Genomic DNA, 19943 nt, shown 5'->3' on the forward strand with positions numbered 1-19943 from the left:
CTTCCTCATTTTCCCTGACTGCCTCAGCCTCCTCAGCTTCCTCTCCTCCTTCTCCAGAATCACTCTCCCTTGCCAGCTACCCTAGCCCTTTCACCCTAGCACCTATTTTCAGGCCCCCAGCCCTCCAACTACTCGTGCTCCTTTTTCACTCCTGATCACTTACAGAAGGACTGTTCAGGGAATGAGTCAAATAACAGACTCATTCTATTTTAGTTTAAGACTTGGGGCCTGCAGAGTAAATAGCCAGGAGGACCAAGAGAAAGAAGACTACTATCAGTCTCTCTCTCTCTCTCTCTCTCTCTCTCTCTCTCTCTCTCTCTGTCTCTGTCTCTGTCTCTGTCTCTCTTGATTTTTAAATTACTCTTAATCAATTAGCATAGAAATATCAGGGTTTTTTCCCAAAAAAAACTAGACATAGTTTTCTTTATCTTATGAGAAGTAAGGCTAAGCTTTTTCAATTTTGTCAGATTATTTCTGCAAGAGAATTTAATTGTTGTTTTGATATGTCTGGGTCCTGATCAACCTGTTAGTTTGGAAAGCATCAAACCATTGGTACATGCCCACCAAGTAGTCTCAGGGACTTGGTAATATTGTTATCCAAATGTATTAACCAATAAAGCATAATGGAAGGTATCAGAATATGGGAAAGTGCCTAAGTTAAAGGCTTTGGATATTACATAACCTAATCTGGACTGTCTCCAGTCCCAGATAGTCGTCTGTCAGTTGATGGCTAACAGTCAGGTGAGTTCTTATCTCTGTGTAGTACAGGGATGAGTGTCTAGGCATAATCAGAAATCCTGGTTGATTTTTGGCTGGGAATGATTAACTTGTCCTAAGGGTCTGTTCCTGGGGCATAGAATTTGGTTTCCCAGGATTTTACTATTTCCCAAAGGCCAGAATCTTTTTAAAGGAATGATTTTTAGCAAGTCTCACTTTCACAACCTCTGTTTTTGTAAAGGAAATTCCCTTGTTTCTGGCAACTAGCAGGCCTAGTCCCAAGACATGCATAAAATTGTAAACTTCATATTTTAATTTCAAAAGATAATTTTTCAGAACTTTTTTATGTAAATGTACAATCAGATATTTAAAGTGGGCATCAGTAAATAAAGGTGAGGATGGAATATGAGTCGGAGGTAGAGGGTGAAGCAGTGGAAGGGCCCAATGAACCCTTAATTTCAGTGAGTCTAGAGTCACCTGTTTGGCAGCAGGTTCATAGCGTCTGCTCTCTTAACCTGAGTGTGGTGGATCCATGGTATAATGCCAGCTGTCTTCATGGGGTAGGTATAGAGAGAATTACATTGCAGGGTCCTTTCCAGGTGAGTTTCAGCTCCCTTTGGCTATTCATTTAACACAGATTGTGTCACCGGATTTAACAAGAGGATTCAGGTTGGCTGGGTCCCTGATAGTTTAATGAAGAACTGGAAGGCCTGTAGTGGCTTCTGAGCCAACTGCTGGCTTCTGAGCCTGGGAAGCAGTGAGGGAGGGTTTTTTTTTTTTTTTTGAAAAAAAAAACACACAAAAAAACAGTCTCATGGGAAAGGATTTAGAAACCTCCCTATATGGAGTGCAGCAGACTGAAGCAAAGTCAAAGAAGGAGGCCATCCTTTGCTAATAAGAGTTTTTGTTTGATTGTTGTCCCATTGCTTTTGGTGATTGTTTGTTTTGTTCTGTTTGTTTTTATCTGCATAGAACTCTGAGTTCGATCTGCAGAATGAAGTTTTCAATCTATGTATAAAACTTTAGCTATTGAGATGTTTTGGCTATGAAAGCCAGGGTATTCCTGGACCCCATTGCTAGGGAGAAGCTAAATCAGGGACCAGTTCAATCTACTATTTGAGCAGTTTCAATCTGGTGGGGAATACTTTTACCCACACAGAAAAGCTATGTATGAAAACTAACAGATGATTTTTGTCTTCCCCCAGCAGGAAGCTCTTGGTGATATCAGTTTTCCAAGAGTTCACTGAGTAGTTGTCTAATTTAGACCCCTCCCTGGGTGCCTTATTTAGGGTTTTACCTCTGTAAACAGACACCTTGACCAAGGCAACTCTTATAAGGACAACATTTAATTGGGGCTGACTTACTGGTTCAGAGGTCCAGTCCATTATCATCAAGGTGAGGATATAGCAGCATTCAGGCAGGCATGGTGTAGGAGGAGCTGAGAGTTCAACATCCTGTTCAAAGGAAAACAGGAGAAGACCAGTTTCCAGGCAGCTAGGACAAGGGTCTTAAAGCCCCCTCCAACTGCAACGCACTTCCTCCAACAAGACCATAACTATTCCAAAAAGACTACACCTGTTCCAGTAAGGTCACATTTATTCCAACAAGGCTACATCTCCAGCATTGGGCCAAGCATACCCAAACCACCACATTCCATTCCCTGACTCCCACAGGATTGTTTAAACATCTGAGTCTCTGGGGCCATACCTAGCCATAGCATAATAAAAGATGTATTTGGTTGAATTTCAAAAGTTCACATAGTCTATAACAGTCGCAATAATGTTAAAAGTCTGAAGTTCATAGTCTCTTCTAAGATTCATCCAATAGCTTGACTGTAATCCCCAAAGCAAGACAGGAAACCAGCTGAGCAACTTCCAAATCCTGCATCTCCATGTCTGATGTAAAAGTAGTCTTCAGATTTCCAACTTCATTTTCATCTTTGTTGACTGTAGCAAACTTCTTTCCCCTAGACTGGTTCCACTCTGTGTTAGCAGCTTTCCTCTGCAGATATCTCATGGCTCTAGCATCTGACATCTTGGGGTTTCCAAGGCAACTTCAACATTACAATTTTTTGTTCCAATGTCTGGAATCCACATATTATCTTCTGGGCTCCTCCAAAGGGCTTGGTTCACATCTCCACTTCTGTCCTCTGTAGCACTCTAGCCTCTGGTTGTCTCCACTCCACTGTTGCTGCTGTACTTGGTGACCATCCCATGATACTGGCATCTCTAGTACACTGGGGATTTCTGCTGCAACTAGGCTTCACCAATAGCCTTGTTGTTGTAAGAACATAAAAAATTTAAAAAGTATAGATGTCTTTTATCCTGTTAGGTCCAGCACCATGGTGCCGCAAGATATCTGCTAGATATCTTGGTGGAAACACATCCCAACTCCGTGGCGGCCCACTGTTTCCTGCCGCCACACACTTTCCTACACTCAAACCATCACGTAAAAGAACACACAGCACAATAACCTATGACCCAATTGATAAGATATAATTACCCACTTAAACATACAAAGCCCGGTACCATCCATTCCTTAAGAATATTAATAACAACCTGTAAATACACAGCAGAATCTTTTTTAAAAAATTTTTTCTCGGTTTACCGGAAGTCCCACACCCGCGGATCCCGGCCCACACCAGCTCTCTGCTCCCAAACCCCGTGGGAGAGAGACCTCACCGCCTGATCAGGTGGGCACTCCTGAGGCTGCAGAGCGGAGGAGACCACCAACACTGCCCACCCCTGCCCACATCCCTGGCCCAAGAGGAAACTGTATAAGGCCTCTGGGTTCCCGTAGGGGAGGGCCAAGGAGCGGCAGGACCCCTGCGCCTGAGACACCGCCGGAACCTGAAGGAAAAGACCGGATAAACAGTTCTATGCACCCAAATCCCGTGGGAGGGAGAGCTAAACCTTCAGAGGGGCAGACACGCCTGGGAAACCAGAAGAGACTGCACTCTGCACACATCCAGACGCCAGAGGAAAACACCAAACGCGATCTGGAACCCTAGTGCATGGAAGCTCCCGGAAAGAGCGGCACAGATCTTCCCGGTTGCTGCCGCCGCGGAAAGGACTTAGGCAGTACCCCACGAGCAAACTTGAGCCTTGGAACCACAGGTAGGACCAACTTTTCCCCTGCAAGAAACCTGCCTGGTGAACTCAGGAAACACAGAGGCAAAATTCCTCTAGGACCGGGCACTTCCTGTGTTTACCGGAAGTCCCACACTCGCGGATCCCGGCCAGAAGCAGCTCTCTGCTCTCAAACCCCGTGGGAGAGAGACCTCACCGCCTGGTCAGGTGGGCACTCCTGAGGCTGCAGAGCGGAGGAGACCACCAACACTGCCCAACCCTGCCCACATCCCTGGCCCAAGAGGAAACTGTATAAGGCCTCTGGGTTCCCGTAGGGGAGGGCCCAGGAGCGGCAGGACCCCTGCGCCTGAGACACCACCAGAACCTGAAGGAAACAGACCGGATAAACAGTTCTCTGCACCCAAATCCCGTGGGAGGGAGAGCTAAACCTTCAGAGAGGCAGACACGCCTGGGAAACCAGAAGAGACTGCACTCTGCACACATCCAGACGCCAGAGGAAAACACCAAACGCCATCTGGAACCCAGGTGCACGGAGGCTCCCGGAAAGAGAGGCACAGATCTTCCTGGTTGCTGCCGCCGCGGAGAGGACTTAGGCAGTACCCCATGAGAAAACTTGAGCCTTGGAACCACAGGTAGGACCAACTTTTCCCCTGCAAGAGACCTGCCTGGTGAACTCCAGACACAGGCCCACAGGAACAGATGAAGACCTGTAGATAGGAAAAACCACATATCCAAAAGCAGAACACTCTGTCCCCATAACTGGCTGAAAGAAAACAGGAAAACAGGTCTACAGCACTTCTGACACACAGGCTTATAGGACAGTCTAGCCACTGTCAGAAATAGCAGAACAAAGTAACAATAGAGATAATCTGATGGCGAGAGGCAAGCACAGGAACCCAAGCAACAGAAACCAAGACTACATGGCATCATCGGGGCCCAATTTTCCCACCAAAAGAAACATGGAATATCCAAACACAACAGAAAAGCAAGATCTAGTTTCAAAATCATATTTGATCATGATGCTGGAGGACTTCAAGAAAGACGTGAAGAACTCCCTTATAGAACAAGTAGAACCCTACAGAGAGGAATCGCAAAAATGCCTGAAAGAATTCCAGGAAAACATAAATAAACAAGTAGAAACCCATAGAGAGGAGACACAAAAATTCCTGAAAGAATTCCAGGAAAACACAATCAAACAGTTGAAGGAATTAAAAATGGAAATAGAAGCAATCAAGAAAGAACACATGGAAACAACCCTGGATATAGAAAACCAAAAGAAGAGACAAGGAGCTGTAGATACAAGCTTCACCAACAGAATACAAGAGATGGAAGAGAGAATCTCGGGAGCAGAAGATTCCATAGAAATCATTGACTCAACTGTCAAAGATAATGTAAAGCAGAAAAAGCTACTCGTCCAAAACATACAGGAAATCCAGGACTCAATGAGAAGATCAAACCTAAGGATAATAGGTATAGAAGAGAGTGAAGACTCCCAGCTCAAAGGACCAGTAAATATCTTCAACAAAATCATAGAAGAAAACTTCCCTAACCTAAAAAAAGAGATACCCATAGGCATACAAGAAGCCTACAGAACTCCAAATAGATTGGACCGGAAAAGAAACACCTCCCATCACATAATAGTCAAAACACCAAACGCACAAAATAAAGAAAGAATATTAAAAGCAGTAAGGGAAAAAGGTCAAGTAACATATAGAGGCAGACCTATCAGAATCACACCAGACTTTTCGCCAGAAACTATGAAGGCCAGAAGATCCTGGACAGATGTCATACAGACCCTAAGAGAACAAAAATGCCAGCCCAGGTTACTGTATCCTGCAAAACTCTCAATTAACATACATGGAGAAACCAAGATATTCCATGACAAAACCCAATTTACACAATATCTTTCTACAAATCCAGCACTACAAAGGATAATAAAGGGTAAAGCCCAACATAAGGAGGCAAGCTATACCCTAGAAGAAGCAAGAAACTAATCGTCTTGGCAACAAAACAAAGAGAAGAAAAGCACACAAACATAACCTCACATCCAAATATGAATATAACAGGGAGCAATAATCACTATTCCTTAATATCTCTCAACATCAATGGCCTCTACTCCCCAATAAAAAGACATACATTAACAAACTGGATATGCAACGAGGACCCTGCATTCTGCTGCCTACAGGAAACACACCTCAAAGACAAAGACAGACACTACCTCAGAGTGAAAGGCTGGAAAACAACTTTCCAAGCAAATGGTCAGAAGAAGCAAGCTGGAGTAGCCATTCTAATATCAAATAAAATCAATTTTCAATTAAAAGTCATCAAAAAAGATAAGGAAGGACACTTCATATTCATCAAAGGAAAAATCCACCAAGATGAACTCTCAATCCTAAATATCTATGCCCCAAATACAAGGGCACCTACATACGTAAAAGAAACCTTACTAAAGCTCAAAACACACATTGCACCTCACACAATAATAGTGGGAGATTTCAACACCCCACTCTCATCAATGGACAGATCATGGAAGCAGAAATTAAACAGAGACGTAGACAGACTGAGAGAAGTCATGAGCCAAATGGACTTAACAGATATTGATAGAACATTCTACCCTAAAGCAAAAGGATATACCTTATTCTCAGCTCCTCATGGTACTTTCTCCAAAATTGACCATATAGTTGGTCAAAAAACGGGCCTCAACAGGTAAAGAAAGATAGAAATAATCCCATGCGGGCAATCAGACCACCACGGCCTAAAACTGGTCTTCAATAACAGTAAGGGAAGAATGCCCACATATACATGGAAATTGAAGAATGCTCTACTCAATGATAACCTGGTCAAGGAAGACATAAAGAAAGAAATTAAAAACTTTTTAGAATTTAATGAAAAAGAAGGTACAACATACCCAAACTTATGGGACACAATGAAAGCTGTGCTAAGAGGAAAACTCATAGTGCTGTTTGCCTGCAGAAAGAAACAGGAAAGAGCATATGTCAGCAGCTTGACAGCACACCTAAAAGCTCTAGAGCAAAAAGAAGCAAATACACCCAGGAGGAGTAGAAGGCAGGAAATAATCAAACTCAGAGCTGAAATCAACCAAGTAGAAACAAAAAGGACCATAGAAAGAATCAACAGAACCAAAAGTTGGTTCTTTGAGAAAATCAACAAGATAGATAAACCCTTAGCCAGACTAACGAGAGGACCCAGAGAGTGTGTCCAATTTAACAAAATCAGAAATGAAAAGGGAGACATAACTACAGATTCAGAGGAAATTCAAAAAATCATCAGATCTTACTATAAAAGCCTATATTCAACAAAACTTGAAAATATACAGGAAATGGACAATTTCCTAGACAAATACCAGGTACCGAAGTTAAATCAGGAACAGATAAACCAGTTAAACAACCCCATAACTCCTAAGGAAATAGAAGCAGTCATTAAAGGTCTCCCAACCAAAAAGAGCCCAGGTCCAGACGGGTTTAGTGCAGAATTCTATCAGACCTTCATAGAAGACCTCATACCAATATTATCCAAACTATTCCACAAAATTGAAACAGATGGATCAATCCCGAATTCCTTCTATGAAGCCACAATTACTCTTATACCTAAACCACACAAAGACCCAACAAAGAAAGAGAACTTCAGACCAATGTCCCTTATGAATATCGACGCAAAAATACTCAATAAAATTCTGGCAAACCGAATCCAAGAGCACATCAAAACAATCATCCACCATGATCAAGTAGGCTTCGTCCCAGGCATGCAGGGATGGTTTAATATACGGGAAACCATCAATGTGATCCATTATATAAACAAACTGAAAGAACAAAACCACATGATCATTTCATTAGATGCTGAGAAAGCATTTGACAAAATTCAACACCCCTTCATGATAAAAGTCCTGGAAAGAATAGGAATTCAAGGCCCATACCTAAACATAGTAAAAGCCATATACAGCAAACCAGTTGCTAACATTAAACTAAATGGAGAGAAACTTGAAGCAATCCCACTAAAATCAGGGACTAGACAAGGCTGCCCACTCTCTCCCTACTTATTCAATATAGTTCTTGAAGTTCTAGCCAGAGCAATCAGACAACAAAAGGAGGTCAAGGGGATACAGATTGGAAAAGAAGAGGTCAAAATATCACTATTTGCAGATGACATGATAGTTTATTTAAGTGATCCCAAAAGTTCCACCAGAGAACTAGTAAAGCTGATAAACAACTTCAGCAAAGTGGCTGGGTATAAAATTAACTCAAATAAATCAGTAGCCTTCCTCTACACAAAAGAGAAACAAGCCGAGAAAGAAATTAGGGAAAGGACACCCTTCATAATAGACCCAAATAATATAAAGTACCTCGGTGTGACTTTATCCAAGCAAGTAAAAGATCTGTACAATAAGAACTTCAAGACACTGAGGAAAGAAATTGAAGAAGACCTCAGAAGATAGAAAGATCTCCCATGCTCATGGATTGGCAGGATTAATATGGTAAAAATGGCCATTTTACCAAAAGCAATCTACAGATTCAATGCAATCCCCATCAAAATACCAATCCAATTCTTCAAAGAGTTAGACAGAACAATTTGCAAATTCATCTGGAATAACAAAAAACCCAGGATAGCTAAAGCTATCCTCAACAATAAAAGGACTTCAGGGGGAATCACTATCCCTGAACTCAAGCAGTATTACAGAGCAATAGTGATAAAAACTGCATGGTATTGGTACAGAGACAGACAGATAGACCAATGGAATAGAATTGAAGACCCAGAAATGAACCCACACACCTATGGTCACTTGATTTTTGACAAAGGAGCCAAAACCATCCAATGGAAAAAAGATAGTATTTTCAGCAAATGGTGCTGGTTCAACTGGAGGGCAACATGTAGAAGAATGCAGATCGATCCATCCTTATCACCCTGTACAAAGCTTAAGTCCAAGTGGATCAAGGACCTCCACATCAAACCAGACACACTCAAACTAATAGAAGAAAAACTAGGGAAGCATCTGGAACACATGGGCACTGGAAAAAATTTCCTGAACAAAACACCAATGGCTTATGCTCTAAGATCAAGAATCGACAAATGGGATCTCATGAAACTGCAAAGCTTCTGTAAGGCAAAGGACACTGTGGTTAGGACAAATCGGCAACCAACAGATTGGGAAAAGATCTTTACCAATCCTACAACAGATAGAGGCCTTATATCCAAAAAATACAACGAACTCAAGAAGTTAGACCGCAGGGAGACAAATAACCCTATTAAAACATGGGGTTCAGAGCTAAACAAAGAATTCACAGCTGAGGAATGCCGAATGGCTGAGAAACACCTAAAGAAATGTTCAGCATCTTTAGTCATAAGGGAAATGCAAATCAAAACAACCCTGAGATTTCACCTCGCACCAGTGAGAATGGCTAAGATCAAAAACTCAGGTGACAGCAGATGCTGGTGAGGATGTGGAGAAAGATGAACACTCCTCCATTGTTGGTGGTATTGCAGACTGGTACAACCATTCTGGAAATCAGTCTGGAGGTTCCACAGAAAATTGGACATTGAACTGCCTGAGGATCCAGCTATACCTCTCTTGGGCATATACCCAAAAGATGCCCCAACATATAAAAAAGACACGTGCTCCACTATGTTCATCGCAGCCTTATTTATAATAGCCAGAAGCTGGAAAGAACCCAGATGCCCTTCAACAGAGGAATGGATACAGAAAATGTGGTACATCTACACAATGGAATATTACTCAGCTATCAAAAACAACGGCCTTATGAAATTCATAGGCAAATGGTTGGAACTGGAAAATATCATCCTGAGTGAGCTAACTCAATCACAGAAAGACATACATGGTATGCACTCCCTGATAAGTGGCTATTAGCCCAAATGCTTGAATTACCCTAGATGCCTAGAACAAATGAAACTCAAGACGGATGATCAAAATGTGAATGCTTCACTCCTTCTCTAAAAGGGGAACAAGAATACCCTTGGCAGGGAAGAGAGAGGCAAAGATTAAAACAGAGACTGAAGGAACACCCATTCAGAGCCTGCCCCACATGTGGCCCATACATATACAGCCACCCAATTAGACAAGATGGATGAAGCAAAGAAGTGCAGACTGACAGGAGCCGGATGTAGATCGCTCCTGAGAGACCCAGCCAGAATACAGCAAATACAGAGGCGAATGCCAGCAGCAAACCACTGAACTGAGAATAGGACCCCCGTTGAAGGAATCAGAGAAAGAACTGGAAGAGCTTGAAGGGGCTCAAGACCCCATATGTACAACAATGCCAAGCAACCAGAGCTTCCAGGGACTAAGCCACTACCTAAAGACTATACATGGACTGACCCTGGACTCTGACCTCATAGGTAGCAATGAATATCCTAGTAAGAGCACCAGTGGAAGGGGAAGCCCTGGGTCCTACTAAGACTGAACCCCCAGTGAACTAGACTGTTGGAGGGAGGGCGGCAATGGGGGGAGGGTTGGGAGGGGAACACCCATAAGGAAGGGGAGGGGGGACGGGGATGTTTGCCCGGAAACCAAAGAATTATTATTAAGTATTAAATAAATTTCAAAAAATTATATATTGAAATACCTCCATCTCTTATCGCTATACCTACCTTCATTCTACGGAAACATTCCACCAATTCATTTGCGCCACTATAATAGGACCCCCTAATCCAAGTGGTCAGAAAGAAAACAAGTTTATTTCTCAGTTCTTAAATCCGGGAATTTCAAAACCAAGGGGTCAGAAAATCTGGCATATGCTGATAGTCAACTTTCTGGTTCGTAGATGGTGCCTTCTCCCTATGTCAGGAGGCAAGGTAGCTCTCCCGAGCTTCTTTTGTAAGGACACCATTCATCCGTAAGAGTGTCACCATCCTGATATAGTCACCTCTCCAAAGAACTACTTTGTATTATCATATTGGGAATTGGGTTTCAACATGTGGATCTGGGGAATACAGAAACATTTGGAATAAGGGGTGTCAATGGGATGTACTCAATACTGGAGACTCACATGCTCTGCTCGACACTGAAGAGATTGTTACTAATAAGGAAAGCCAGCTCAATGAGAGTTGAGAGGAACTGGTAGAGCGTCCACAAGCAAAACTGAAAGTAAAACATCATGGACCATCAGTCCAGCCCCGTATACCAGCCCTGGAAAGAGTTCCTATCTCATCCCAGGGTAAAATCTAATACTAGACTCAAGGATTTTGGTGTCTCAAATAGTGAAAAGTCTGCTGCTTATTTCAATCCCTCAAAAATAGTCTCACTTCACCAAAACATATTTCCACTCCAGTAAAATAATTTTAAACTCAACCATCAATGAGCAGATACAGCTTCCGTTTCTTGTGAAATCGGTCTGCTAACTGAAAGTCTGGTTGAGAAATAAGCAGTTTGTCTCTCTTCCATTTCTTTTCTGGCCTGGCCCATCTCCACCCAACTGTCCAACAGAAATCACTTCTTTCCTCTGCAGCTGAATCACATGTCCAGTGTCCCACCTCCACACTGTAAATGTAACATGAAAATACAGTTCTACCCTCATTTATTTTAGCAAACACCCACGAGAATGAAGTACCAGATATCTGGCTCAACCCTGATACACAGACGATCTTCCCAAGAACTTTATAAATTGTTCTCCAAACACCTGAGAAATGTATGACCATAATAATAATAATAATAGTGTTGTATAATATATCTGATGCGTAGAAATGAGATGGAAATCCAGAGCCAGACATGATTTGTGGGAAAGCAGGCATATTTGAGCACAGGTATTCTAGAACAAGTTCTTTGATCACTGGCCATGCCTCTGTAGTATTTGAAATGAACAGAAACTGAGCTGATTTTTCACTAGGTTGCTTCCTTATGATAGAAAAATTTACAGTTATTTAGATGCATGGCTTGGTTTGTAGTTTGTAGTTCTTTTTTCTCACCCAGTAAATTGCAAAGATGCAACTCAAAGGAAATTAACACTAAACTTTGAAACAGAATCTGTGATTCAGAGGAAATAAAATATGCACAACTCTTTTATGAGAAATCTTCACTGTGTCCCTAAGGCCAGTTTGTATTATCACAACTGGATTGTCATTTGGGAAACTGCTTCCCAAAACCGAGCATTAAAATAGTAGGAAAATACGGTGCTCCTGTGTAAAGCACGTATAGGGTAGAAGGGAAGAAGAATGTTCATTACCAGAACCCAGCATCATTTCGGACTTCACCCTTCACACATGAGACTTCCATTGCTGTAGGGAGCCGTATTGGATTTGGGCCTAGCCGCTTTTTGACTGCATGGCTCAAAGTGACTAGGTGACTCTGGGCTGTTTGGCCACAGATATTCACCCCTAAGATGACTGCCATAAGTCTTAAGATTGTTGGACAAAAGCCACTCCCATGAATTTACGGCACAGGAAGATAACATTCAAGGGATGCCTCAGCTCGAGCAGATACCAGTTATCTCCTGAGTCAACACCCGGTGTCTCCACTGCCTGACCTCTGCCTCCTGCTATCACTGCCTATACCCTTGCCCCTCCATCCTTCGTGTTTCACAAAGGTCACTCCCTCTACCTGAAAGCCTTAAAAGCTGTAACGTTCATCCCAATAAACGAGACCTTGACAACAGAAAAAAAAATTTTTTTCTCCATCTTTATTAAATTGGGTATTTATTATTTACATTTCAATTGTTATTCCCTTTACTGGTTTCCAGGCAAACATCCCCCTAACCACTCCAACACCCCTTCTATATATGGGTGTTCCCTTCCCCATCCTCCTCCCATTACCACCCTCCACCCAACAATCCCGTTCACTGGGGGTTCAGTCTTGGCAGAACCAAGGGCTTCCCTTTCCACTGGTGTTCTTACTAGGCTATTCATTGCTACCTATGCAGTTGGAGCCCAGGGTCAGTCCATGTATAGTTTTTGGGTAGTGGCTTAGTCCCTGGAAGCTCTAGTTGGTTGGCATTGTTGTTCATATCGGGGTCTCAAACTCTTTCAGTCCTTTCTCTGATTCCTTCAACGGGTGTGCCATTCTTAGTTCACTGGTTTGCTATGTATTTGCCATATTCTGGCTGTGTCTCTCAGGACAGATCTACATCCGTGAACCCCATTTTTTAATAGGGTTATTTGTCTCCCTGCTGTCTAACTTCGTGAGTTCTTTGTATATTTTAGACATGTGCCCTCTATTAGTTGTAGGATTGGTAAAGATCTTTTCCCAATCTGTTGGTTGATGTTTTGTCCTAACAACAGTGTCCTTTGCCTTACAGAAGCTTTGTAGTTTTATGAGTCCCCTTTTGTCCATTCTTGATCTTAGAGCCTAAGTCATTGGTCTTTTGCTCAGGAAATTTTCTCCAGTGCCCATGTGTTCGAGACTCTTCCCCACTTTTTCTTCTATTAGTTGGAGTGTATCTGGTTTGATGTGGAAGTCCTTGATCCACTTGGACTTAAGCTTTGTACAGGGTGATAAGCATGGATCGATCTGCATTGTTCTACATGCTGACCTCCAGTTGAACCAGCACCATTTGCTGAAAATGCTATCTTTTTTTCATTGGATGGTTTTGGCTCCTTTGTCAAAAATCAAGTGACCATAGGTGTGTGGGTTCATTTATGGGTCTTCAATACTATTCCACTGGTCTGTCTGCCTGTCTCTATACCAATACCATACAGTTTTTATCACTATTGCTCTGTAATACTGCTTGAGTTCAGGGATAGAGATTCCCCCGGAAGTCCTTTTATTGTTGAGGATAGTTTTAGCAATCCTGGATTTTTGTTATTCCAGATGAATTTGCAAATTGTTCTGTCTAACTCTCTGAAGAATTGGATTGGAATTTTGATGGGGATTGCATTGAATCTGTAGATTGCTTTTGGTAAAATGGCCATTTTTGCTATATTAATCCTGCCAATCCATGAGCATGGAAGATCTTTCCATCCTCTGAGATCCTCTTCAATTTCTTTCTTCATAGGCTTGAAGTTCTTATCATACAGATATTTCACTTGCTTGGTTAAAATCACACTGAGGTATTTTATTTTATTTGGGACTATTATGAAGGATGTCGTTTCCCTAATTTCTTTCTCAGCTTGTTTCTCTTTTGTGTAGAGGAAGGCTACTGACTTATTTGAGTTAATTTTATACCCAACCACTTTGCTGAAGTTGTTTATCAGCTTTAGTAGTTCTCCAGTGAAACTTTTGGGATCACTTAAATATACTATCATATCATCTGCAAAAAGTGATATTTTGACTTCTTCCTTTCCATTCTGTATCCCTTTCATCTCCTTTTGTTGTCTGATTGCTCTGGTTAGAACTTTGAGAACTATATTGAATAAGTAGGGAGAGAGTGGGCAGCCTTGTCTAGTCCCTGATTTTAGTGGGATTGCTTCAAGTTTCTCTCCATTTAGTTTAATATTAGCTACTGGTTTGCTGTATATGGTTTTTACTATGTTTAGGTATGGGCCTTGAATTCCTGTTCTTTCCAAGACTTTTATCATGAAGGGGTGTTGAATTTTGTCAAATGCTTTCTCAGCATCTAATGAAATGATCATGTAATTTTGTTCTTTCAGTTTTTTATATAGTGGATTACGTTGATGGTTTACCCTATATTAAACTATCCCTGCATCCCTGGGATGAAGCCTACTTGATCATGGTGGATGATTGTTTTGATGTGCTCTTGGATTCGGTTTGCAAGAATTTTATTGAGTATTTTTGCATCGATATTCATAAGGGAAATTGGTCTGAAGTTCTCTTTCTTTGTTGGATCTTTGTGTGGTTGAGGTTATAAGAGTAATTGTGGCTTCATAGAAGGAATTCAGTAGCAACAGAGCAGAATCTTAAAGTCAGCCTCCATTGTCCTGCCACGGCTTCTCTCCTTCTCCCCTGTTTCCTCCTTTCTTTCCAGTTTCTTCCTCTCCCTTCAGACTTCTCTCCCACCCATCCTTCCTTCTCTTCCAATGACAGGCCTCATTCTATCCTGTGCCTGCCCCTCACCTGTATTTTACAGATTCAATCCGGAGAAGGTTCTGGTGAATTCACCTGATTTCTGAGAAAATAATCTTTTCCTCTGGAGTCCTCCATCACTCTGTGGATTTGAACTGTCCATTTCTTCTTTACAATAGAGTCTCAGGCAGCATCGGGGTGTGGAATGTCATCAGAATATCAACAGGCCTCATTGATCTTAAGCCCATTTGTCAGGCAGCCAGGTCAGCACCCCTGAAGCAGAGGAAAGCAATTTGGAGGGGAAGCCAAACAGCCTCTAGGAAGAACATGATATTTTAAATGTCTTCTGCTACTTCTGCTGCTGCTGCTTCTGCTGCTGCTGCTTCTCCTTCCTCTTCTCCTTCCCCTTCTCCTTCTCCTCTCTCTCCCTCTCCTCCCTCTCCCTCTCCTCCCTCTCCCTCTCCTCTGTGGTTGTCATCGTAGTCGTCGTCGTCTTCTTCTTCTTCTTCTTCTTCTTCTTCTTCTTCTTCTTCTTCTTCTTCTTCTTCTTCTTCTTCTTCTTCTTCTTCTTCTTCTTCTTCTTCTTCTCCTCCTCCTCCTCCTTCTCCTTCCCCTTCCCCTTCCCCTTCCCCTTCCTTCCCCTTCTCCTTTCTCCTTTCTCCTTCTCCTTCCCCTTCTCCTTTCTCCTTTCTCCTTCTCCTTCCCCTTCTCCTTTCTCCTTTCTCCTTCTCCTTCCCCTTCTCCTTTCTCCTTTCCCCTTCCCCTTCCCCTTCCCCTTCCCCTCCTCCTCCTCCTCCTCCTCCTCCTCCTCCTCCTCCTCCTCCTCCTCCTCCTCCTCCTCCTCCTCCTCCTTCTTCTTCTTCTTCTTCTTCTTCTTCTTCTTCTTCTTCTTCTTCTTCTTCTTCTTCTTCTTCTTCTTCTTCTTCTTCTTCTTCTTCTTCTTCTTCTTCTTCAAATCAGCAGTGAGAAGCCCCCATATATAGATCTATAAATCATACTGTGGCCATTCCAGGTAGCAAAAGCACACCATCTGATGATCTGTGTATATGGTGGTAGATTTTCCTTTTCCCCATCTGAACGACTTGGTCAGATCAATAGATCAATCAGTTCTGCTCTCTTCCTGGAGCGATTTTTCTTGGGCCCAAATTGTTTCGGTTAAAGTAACTACTGTAGCTCTCATATACCTGTCTTTTCTGTCATCTCATGATGGTTATGAATGAACACCTGAGTTATTGAGCAAGAGGGTTACTGAATCATTGGCTGTGGGTTTCTCAAACAAGCTTTGAGAGTGGCCCAGGAGTAGAGACCGGTACTGGCTCATACAATTGTTAGACAGCCAGTTTTCTGGTGCTTCTTGGAGGAGGGTCTCAAAAATGTCATGAGGTGCTGTGAGTATAAGCTCTTGATCCAGAGTTAATTTGTTTGCTTCCCACCCTTAACCCCATTAAACTAGAAGTAGCTGCCACAGCTCTTTGACAGATGGCTCCTTCTATGGCTAGAAGGTTCAATTGTTTGGACAGGTTCATCTCATAGCCCCCAAAGTTTGTGTTAAAATCCCTTTTGTAATGTCTTTTGTTTAGTCTCAGTCCAAATTAGGGGGTCAGTGCCCCACTTTGTGTTGCTCTCTAGAGGCCTTGCTATTATTGTAAACTCCTGATTCCAGAGACAGCAATGCCTAGCTCCACCTAGGAACTCTCAAACTTGTCTCTTAGTTTTTAGAGCTGGATTCTGAAGGCTGGCAACAATATGCTGAGATGGTCTCCTTTTTGCTTCCCCTCAGCTAGGAGCTGAGATAGGTAGCCTCTGATGTAAAAATTTGGGCTTTCTTAGCCAACATTTTGTAGCCCAGGGTCTGTAACTCTTGTAAAAGTCCATCAGTATCCCCTTTATAATCTATGTTCCCAGCAACCCTCTGATAGAAGGGCAGAGCTCATCACTTAAGATCTCATCAAAAGGACTGGCAAACTTTAAAAACTTTGGGCCAACTCAGTCCATGTAAGTAGCCTGCTGTAACCTCTCACTGCGTTTGTCCATTTAAAACCAAAAAAAAAAAGGGTTGACTCACCATTGTCAATGAGAGGCTGAACAATGTATGTTTTAGTTCCAAGAGAGTGTACACTGTTTGTCTGAAGAATCAGACTCATTAGAATTAGAGGCACCAGGCTTTTAAAGTAAAGCAAGCAGATTTGCAGCGTTTTCCAGGACCAAATAAAAATATTGATCAACTGAAAAACTTTGAAGAAGCTTGTGTTCTGTGGTGTCAAATACTTGCATATTTAGTTACGTAAAATTTAAACAAACACATCTCTTTCATTGGTGTGTAAGTTTACTTTGATTTTTAATAAACACTAAAATATGTATCCCAAAAGAAATGTTTTAAATTAACATCCTTTATGATTTATTATCAAAATGTGTATTCATATTATATGAATTTGTATGGTTTTGAATCTTCATTTTAACTGTTTATGATACTATCCTGATCCATAAATTGCCTATGGAAAGGCCATATTGATTGGATAAAAGACTCTCAGAAAATAATTTTTGAAGACTGTTTCTTGCCCCATATCCACAGATGTTCTAGAATCTACTGTGTAGTCCATGCTGGACTCAGACATGAGCAATCTGCCATGTTCTCCCAGGAATTGGGATCACAGCTGTAAGGCACCGCCATGACATACAAACCTCAAAATTTAAACCATGTCTTCTAAGAACTAGTTGGAAAATTCTTTTACATAGTAATGATGAGAAAAAGAAGAAAAGGAGGTAAGATGCTCTAGCTATTAAGGAGTTAGAAAATACTTAGAAATAGGTTACTCTTCTGTTTTGCTTCTCTACCCTGATAAAACACTGGCCAAAGTCAAATTGAGCAATAAAAGGTTTATTTCATCTTTATACCTCCAAATGAGAGTCTATTATCCAGTGAAACCTAGACAGGAAATGAAGCAGAAATCTTGGAGAAACAGTCTTTATTGGTTTGCTCTCAATGGCTTGTTCAGCTGGCTTTTCTTCCATAACTGAGACCACCATTCTAGGAATGCTACTCCCCTCTCCACAGAGGACTGGGCTCTCACCCTATATCAGTCAAACAAATGCTAGATGGTGGTGCATGCTTCTGATCCCATCCCTCAAGAGGCAGAAGCCGATGAATCTTTGAGTTTAAGGCCAGCCTGTTCTATAGAGTAGCCAGGGCTACACCGAGAAACCCTGCCTCCAAAAAAGCTAAAATGCAGAAAAACAAATCAAATCAAAACAAACAACAAGAGAAAGAAAAAAAATCTACATTGTAAACTCCAGGAGCTTTTAATTTTGCTATCATGAAAAATATAAAGCAATATGCTACTTTCTCATTTTACATCGTATATTCAAGAGAGTTTCTTTCTGGCAAGCATTCTCTAAACTGAAAATACTGTTCTGTGGCACCAGAGACAATGCCCTGAGGATTATTTTTGTAACATCTCTACAAAGCACACCCAAAGGGAGTTAGCCAAACTCTGAACAAATTTTTATGAAGACTGGATTCTTGCTTATTACTATGATTTTAGCATTAAGAAATTAGGCGAAAAATTAGCTCCCCTTCAATCTGGTGAATTACAAACTTAAACCTTGAATTAAAAATAAGTGCTGGCAGCCGATTTTAAGCAAAAATGGCCTTATCTAGGGACTTGAAGTCCTCTGAAATATTTTCCACAAGTTGCTCCATCTGAGATTCCCAGACACAGCAACATCTTGGTTTGTTTTCGTAGCAAAATGGCTCCAGGTATACTTTCTAGAAGCAGATTCTGAACTTGACTTTTACCTTTTGTACCGTGTTAGCATATTTTATGTCCTTCTTAATGATGATGAGCTCTGTGTACTTAAAATGGCAAGAAATAATAATGACTCAGAAAATGTCATCCTGAATGACTGACACTGTTTTTTTTCCCCCCTGATGAGATGGGAACATCACATCAAGTATTAGCTGAATAAAAGACTGAAAAGCAGAGTGAACATTCTTCCTTTAGAGAAGAGAACTTATTGTCTCTCTGGATCTAACTCTGGTTGTAGTTGTTTAAATCTTCTATGGAAAAACTATGGACCCAAACTGCTAGATAGACAGCCCAGCCAGTAATGGTGCCTGCTACTGAACCAGACCACAAGACTTCAGTTCTGGGGGCTCCCATAGTGAAAGGAGAAAACAGCTCCCTTAACTTGCCCTCTGGCATCCACGTGGGCTGTGTGAGTGGTATTTATAGACATGGGATATGTGTGTATGGGCACATATCAATACTCTTTTATGCATCAATATTTTTTTTGTCTTTCAGAGCTGAGTGTACAGCTATGGACGGCTGGGTGTGGGTGTCTCATTCAGTTATTTTCTTACATAGAAATTTCTTTTTCTCTTTAGATCCATTATTAGGCATGTATTTCTCTACTTTGAAGATAAGCCACTTCCCAAAAATGTAACATATGTCCCCAAGACATTCTTGTTTTCCTCATTATAGTCCAGGCAATTGATATGTATTTTCCCCAGTCAAGCATAGCTTTTTTCTCCTAATCTGTATCCTTACATCCAACCTCTTGATGCCATTCCTTAAGGAAAAGGTCATTTTTTAAAGCCAATTTTAATGGGTTCTCTTGCCCAGGAAAGATGTTAATATTTGACCTAAATACTAAGGTCTGTATTGTCCCAGTCTCTTTTTTCTATTTTAATAGTTTTATTTTCCTTTCACAGTCTCTAGATCCTTTCATATCTGTGGATAGCCACATTCACCTCCCACAAAAGGAAGCAAGCAAGACATGATTAGTTAAATTCATGATGTGCTTTCCCAGTGATTTTCATGTTGCATAGTCTTCCCATCTTCTTTTCTGTCTTATGAAACTCTATTTGTTTCTATTTCCTGAATAATCTGAAAGGAAAATTTCTCCAAAAAGCGCTTTTCTGAAATCAAGCCATTATATCTTTATAAAACTTCATTTAGAGTTTAATCATAAAACAGTATTATGAACTCTTATAGATTTTCAAGATATTATATGCCATTTAATTTTCATTCATTCATTCATCAAACATTTATTGGAAACCTGTTATTGTTAGTCATTTCATTAAGGGGTAGGGCAAACAGTTGTAAGAAGTCATCTTAACTTTTAACAAATTCATTTTCTACAAGGAGAGTTAACTTTTAAGTAAATTTTGATTTACAAATCTAGCATAAGTGATTCCAAGGAAACAGAATCTG

Source organism: Rattus norvegicus, chromosome 16 (assembly GCF_036323735.1).
Source record: "Rattus norvegicus strain BN/NHsdMcwi chromosome 16, GRCr8, whole genome shotgun sequence".
Lineage (NCBI taxonomy): Eukaryota > Metazoa > Chordata > Mammalia > Rodentia > Muridae > Rattus > Rattus norvegicus.